At 37.9% G+C, this 6,964-nt stretch overlaps 1 pseudogene; it reads left to right on the plus strand.

Moving 5' to 3' along the window:
* Positions 1–5,381: 5,381 nt before the first annotated feature.
* On the plus strand, positions 5,382–6,475 carry LOC103560429 (cerebral cavernous malformations 2 protein pseudogene; annotated as a pseudogene).
* Positions 6,476–6,964: the final 489 nt, after the last annotated feature.

The raw sequence follows: 6,964 nt of genomic DNA on the forward strand, positions 1-6,964 counted from the left end.
TTTATTTCATGAGCTTTATTTATGTTGTTTTAACATGCTATGGTGTGCAAAATGGAAAACCGAATCTTAAAATGTTTCTAGATGGTAAGAGTATTTTCATTTTTTAAAATTAATTAATTAACTTTTTGAGGAAGACTAGCCCTGAGCTAACATCCATCACTAATCCTCCTCTTTTTTTATTTTTTATTTTTTGCTGAGGAAGACTGGCCCTGAGCTAACATCTGTACCCATCTTCCTCTACTTTATATGTGGGACGCTACCTCAGCTTGGCTTGACAAGTGGTGTTTAGGATCCAAACCAGCGAACCCTGGGCTGCCAAAGCAGAATGTGGGAACTTAACTGCTATGCCACTGGGCTAACCCGAGTATTTTCATTTTTAAATGAAGAAATTGATGCTCAAGGAGGAAAAATTTTTGACAAAGTTTACCCAGAAAATAGACACTTAAGGTTGTAAATAAATTACTGCTTCCAAAATCCATGTTTTTGTTCCATCCCTACTCTCTACTTTTGTGACAGTGCATTGCAAATATTATTTAAAAAGTAAAGATCAAATGTACAACAGCATGTTTATAAAATTAGTTAATAGACAATTGACTAACAATAATACTCTATGTCTGTGTTATGAGTCATTTTGGGATATACAGTCCTTCATGGATGAGAAGTAATCTAGTCTTGAATTCAGAACACTATTGTATATATCATGAATATCTGAAACATGATACGTTTACATGAATCTCTCAATGTGAACTACTTTATCATTGACAAATGATGGTCTATCTAGAAAATTAGTATTTAGGAAATGAAACTGGGGACCACTTGCTTTAACTTTACTTGGCTAGTTGTCTGTTTGGAAAAGTAGTTATATAATGCACTAATAAAGCCCACCCTATTACGTAACATCTCTGACACCCAGGTCACTATTGTAATGAGTTCTTAAGTTTTTCAGGAACTGAGAGTTGACTCCTTTTCTAGTTCAGGCTGGTTAAGATTACTGACTCCTCAACTGGGCCTGTGCAGATGAACAATACATGACCCTTGGACGTCAAAGAGCCAAAAACTCCACCTTCAGATCAAGGTCATGCCACCATTTTGCGAACATGCCTCCTATAAAGAGCCATGAAACTTGGCTATGCTTGCACAGATCATCAACTACCTCACTGCTTACCTCCAATTGGCTATTCCCACACTTCAGACCAGCCTGCCTTCTTATCCTGGAAATATCCCTAATCCCTATTTTTGGGGAGGTGGATTTGAGACTTGTTCTCCTATTGCCTTGCTTGGCTGCCTTGTGAATAAAAACTCTTTCTCTGCCACAAACTAGTAGTCTCAGTGATTGGCATAACCATGCCTGGGCAAAATGAACCTGGTTCAGTAACAGAAATCAAGATATAACTTTCTTAAGCCCTTGCCTTCTTACTAGAGAAAATAAAGATTGAAATAAACTGTAATAGTAAATTCTTTATTGCTGAATAGATTTATTACTAAAAATAAAGGAAAATATTTTCTAAGAATTTTATTCTGAATATCCTTCCAAATTGAAAATATATTACTGTCTTAGATATAAGTCAAGCCCCCAAGGAAAGCACAAAACAGTTTCACATTTCACTGACTAGAGTTTTAGATAGCTACTTTAAATCATATCAGGATATTTGGAATTAAATGATTTTATCTTAGTCTGAGAATTAACCAACAGCTGAGTACTTTACCTGTAATCTCACTCAATGTGATTTTAATGGATGAGCTCACGGTGGGAAAATGCCATCACAATTAAAATGAATCTTTTAGGTTTATGAATCCTTGTGGAGACTAACTCAAGGATATCAACTGAGGTTACCAAGAATATTTCAAACTTGCAACTGTCAGAAATACTCTGAATATGTGGCATCTTTCATCAACTCTTATGGTTGATCATATTTTCTATTTTAATACATAATAATCATCAAGGAAATATTTTTTCCTATGTTTTAACAAGTGCTATAGGCGCAATGTTAATGCTCTTCCCTTGAAGATAATTATTTGCACTTCAAGGCTTTAACTACTCTCCACTGTGGGGAATACTACACCTAATATTTTGCCCAGCCCAATCCTCTTAATTTGCACGATAATGCCACTATTAGCATCAAACTTCTGGATCAGAAACAACAAACACAATGCCCTATTTCTAGAACGCTTCTATAATTAACAAAATCATTGAAACAAGTCCTAAATCAGGTTTTTTCTAACTAAAATTTTAGCATAATTTATTTCAAAAAAGTATGTAAAAGTTTTCTAATGGCAATACTTAATCCATTCTTTCATTTTCTCACTAAAATTTTAGCATACCTTATTTCAAGAATATTTAAATTTGTTTTAATGGCAATGGTTGTTGAGAGGATTAATAGATATGATCGATTTTAATGAAGATATGATTGAAAATTCATGAAAAGTACCTTGTTGGGAGTGACACAAAGGCAGGAAAGACCATAAAGATAAGTCAGTGATAGAGTTTAAGTCTCAGGTGTCCTATGTATTTAACTGGAAAGATATTTGAGGCAATAAAGAGAGCGAGTCTTGGACTAGGATGGGGCAAATGATGCACCCACATCACATAGTTAAAGGAGGGACTCTCAGCTTCTTGCAAGTGAAAGCCTCCTTAAATTCTGTGTCCTAGGTTCTTGGCTTGCTTCATCCTCATCCTAACCCTAGAATATTGAATTAAATGCTGTAAAGATTTCCCAAGTTTTGATATTTCGAAAGACTCACCAGACTTTGCAAAGCACACTCACATAATGCTTTTCTTTTAAAGGTGAAAATCAGATACAGCAATAGAAAAACAGTACAGGCAAGCTTTGGGGTCTGAAAGACATCCAGGTACAATCTCCCCAGGGTCCTTAATGGCGCACTGGCCAGGCTTCCACATCAACTGAACCATCAAGATCTGTGCTAGGAATTTTGGCCTCATGAGAGCTCCAGGCAGAAGTTAAGAAGGGGGATTATGTGTTTCTGGCCGCATAATTAACCAGGGTGTCTAACAGGCTACACTAGGTGAAAACCATCAGTAAACCCAGGCCTGGGGGTGTCCAGGGGAGTTTTGGATTTTAATTGCCCACAGCCCTTCTTTTGGCTAAGAGTCGAAGACAACATCCCGTATCTTCAGAGAGAAGGATAGAGCTTTCCCAGAACAGCTGGAAATCAACTCTAGCCTACAGAGATACCAGTATGACTCCCATAGCTTAGGGCTCCTCTACAGAACCATCTTAGCAGATGTCAGCTAGAGCACAAGCTAATATTAAACCAATCTTAAGCATGCAAGAGAAATCTTGATAGTCCTAAACCTGGTCCAAGGCTTGTATTAGGGATAAATTAAAGTAATATTAGTTGACCATGGGAATTTGAATTCTCTGGATATTTATCAAATTTTGGCTTTTCATCATTTTCAGTCTCTCCTCTATACACACACCTTTTATATTTACTGAAGAATTCAGAATTTGAAAAATTACATTATGTTTAGCCATTTGAATTATGTTTAAACTATGTTGAACTTTCAGTGGTACGATTCTTAGATTTCTTGAAATATGTTTCAAAAATAAAATATTATCTTTGAACTCCTGTATTTATTTGCTCTTTTAATAGGTAACTGAAAAGAAAATAAAGAAATTAACCGTAACCAGTTTTAAATGGTTAATAATCAAATAGAGTGAAGTATTTAGATGAAATGGCAGTATTTGTGAGGTAATAACATATTTGGAGAGTTTAAATGCAAAGATGTAATGCCCTGAGAATTTCCATACTATTTACGAACTCTAATTTCCAATATGGTATATGTAAAAATATTCTGAAAAATATCTTCATGTCATTCTCTATATAACTAAAAAAAATTAATGAAACTTTGCTGAATGATATACTATTATCTAATTTTGAAAGTAAAATATAAGATTATGATTAAAAATATTGTGAAATTATATTTTATTCATAGACATGACTGCCTTATGAATTGTCTTTATAAGCATCTGTTCAGATACATTTTTACTTTTTATTAACATATTCATAATGTAGAAAAACATTTCTGCCAAAAAAGTTTTATCACATAAGTGTATAATATCAAACTATACATTTATTATTATAATTATAGCGAGGTTACTAAAGTAAAAATGTAGCCTTGGGGAAAATCTTTAGAAATTACATATTTCTGTAAAATTGTTGAAAGTAGTTGAAGTAATTCTTAAATATTAAAATAACTATTTTGTTAATTTGAATAAAATACTGAATAAATGTTATGTAACATGATAGAAAAAATTTCAGTGATATTATAAAATTAGAGTATAGTGAATAAAACTAAAGAATTACTTATAAACAGTAAATCAAAATCTTGGTGAATGATGTCAATAAAACCACAAAAGTGTTTTCGAATGAGCAGGATTTGAAATGACATAAATATGTGCGACAATGTGCTACTCTTGGACATAATTATTCAAACACTATCCTCGTTGCATAAATATGTACCACTTAACATCATTTCATATTTTTACAATTTTATTTTTTAAGCACCATTGTGAATATTGGGTAATATTGTATTATTTAGAGATGAATACATCTTTAACTTTTATAATTTTCATTAAAAATTTGAGTCAATTACATAACACAGGAGAAAAAATAGTCATTGGGTATATTATAGTTACATTTTTTCATGAGATAAATGTATTTCTATTAATGTTTGGAAAAAACAACTTAAAGAAGAACTATAATGTTGATATAATTTTGAATTATCTGAGCTATTTACGTAGGACCTCACCCTTTCGCAGTTTTCTAGACTTGGCTGTTGGTGGACTTCAGTGGAAGAGTAACCATGCATACCATGTTGTTCAAACAGAAATGTATAAAATAATACTATTTCTGTAAATGAATTTGAGACATTTGATAATTCAGTTTTATTGACAAAGATATTAATTGATCAATTGTTTTAGAGAAGAAAGTGTTAACTATTCCACATACTATTTCTTAACATAGAAAAAAAACAAATTTGAAATCTATCATGATAAATATTGATGTTTTAATTTGTTATCAAAAATTTCGTTTGTGCGCATAAGTGTGTTAGTTTTATTATGCCCAGAAATAGATTAAATCTGCATACCTAAAATAAGGTTAAAGACAAAGGTGTACTGAACTCCTAAAATGTGGACTTTTTAACTTTATAAGCTACCCAACATGCCAGCTGCCATTGACTGCCTTTTGTATATAAGAGCTGTAAAAACAGCTCTTCTTACAATAAAGTCCAAGGTCCTCCTCTCTGTGACTAGAATAAAACATTGAATTAAGACATAGCTAATGCATTAAAATTTGATGAATAAAACCACACTTAATTTCGCTCAATTTTGACTTGGAGCTGCACGTGGCAAGCAAGCATGAAGGGCGAGGAGTCTGGAATTTTGTCTCCATTTAAATGAGCATTCCTAAAAGGAGGAGAGATAAAAGCCCAGAAAAAGGTGAGAGGAAGGCGGCCTCTGTACCCTCTCCTTGCCTGAGCGTGTGGAGCCCAAGAGACAGCTGAGCAACAATATTGAGGTGAGGTACTTAGGTCTGTTAACTACATCCCAGGACACCTGAATGCTTCCAGTAGGAACGAAATCCTGCACTCCATAGATGATGCAAAGACAGCACACCAGCTTCCCGGCACTTGCCCCAGCAGCGCGATGCTCTGATCAGACTGTCTGCCCACCACGTCAAGCTGGCCTGGAAGGATGGGAAGGACACCATCTCAGGGTTCCCACCCATGACATTGCCTCCGTCTCCTACTTCCGAGATGACGCCTTGCACCTAGTGGTCCTGCAGACAGCCCAGGACCCTGGCACTACCCCAGCCAGAGTCTGCGCGGAAAGTTCCAGATGCCTCACGGTAGGCTCCCTGCCCGCCAGTAGAGGGGGCCGTGGAGGCGAGCTGCCTGGTGGTCCTGGCCGTGGACAACCAGGCGGCTGCTGAAGAGCTGTGCTTCCAGCTCAGCCAAGCCTTCCAGATTGTTTCCACGGAGTCCACCATCAACTTTCTGGGCAGAGTAATATTTGATGGGGCCTCAACACCCATCCACCACCCTTTGCAAGAAGAGACTGGTTCTCCCACAAAAGGGGACATTAAGGAACCCTATGATACAGAAGTCAGCACTTTCTCCTTCCCTGAGCAGGCAGAGTCCAGCCCTAGTCCTTCTGTTTGCAGATGTCGCCTTACGCCCAGAATGTCAGCGAGAGCGCCTTAAGCGCCACAGCCCTGGAGCTGCCGCCTACGTGCTGACGGTGCACACCAACCTCTCGTGGCAGGAGACACCGGAAGATGCTGCACAAGTACCGCTAACGGGCCTAGTCCGCGAGTTCCGCATCCACCTGCGGCAGCTTTGCAGGAACAGCTCCAAATTTCTGCTCCTGGGTCTGTGGCCAAGGACAGCCAGCACTTTGAGAACTTCCTGGAGACCCTCTGGGTGAGGATGGATGCAGCATCATCCCGGTAAGGGCAGGGCCTGGCTGTCTTGCTGTTCCCACCCACTCCCTTCATCATCATCCAGCCTTTTTTTTTTTAGGAAGATTAGCCCTGAGCCAACATCTGCCACCAATCCTCCTCTTTTTGCCGAGGAAGCGTGGCGCTGAACTAACATCCGTGCCCATCCTCCTCTACTTTATACGTGGGACGCCTACTACAGCATGGCTTGCTAAGCAGTGCTGTGCTCGCACCCGGGATTTGAACTTGCGAACCCTGGGCCACCAAAGCGGAACCTGCGAACGAACTTAACCGCTGCACCACTGGGCTGGCCCCTCATCCAGCCTTCTTGGGAAGAGGTTCCCTAGACCTGTCTGCATCTGCTCTTCCCCTTCCTGGCTGAGGGCTCCGCAAGGGACTCCGGTCACGGGTGGCCCTCTACTGTGAAGGAGCAGGTATATATCAAGAAACAGTATATCCAGCAAGATAAAATGATAACTCATTTATCATATTTGCCAAAAAT

The sequence above is a fragment of the Equus przewalskii genome, chromosome 9, assembly GCF_037783145.1.
Source record: "Equus przewalskii isolate Varuska chromosome 9, EquPr2, whole genome shotgun sequence".
Classification (NCBI taxonomy): Eukaryota; Metazoa; Chordata; class Mammalia; order Perissodactyla; family Equidae; genus Equus; species Equus przewalskii.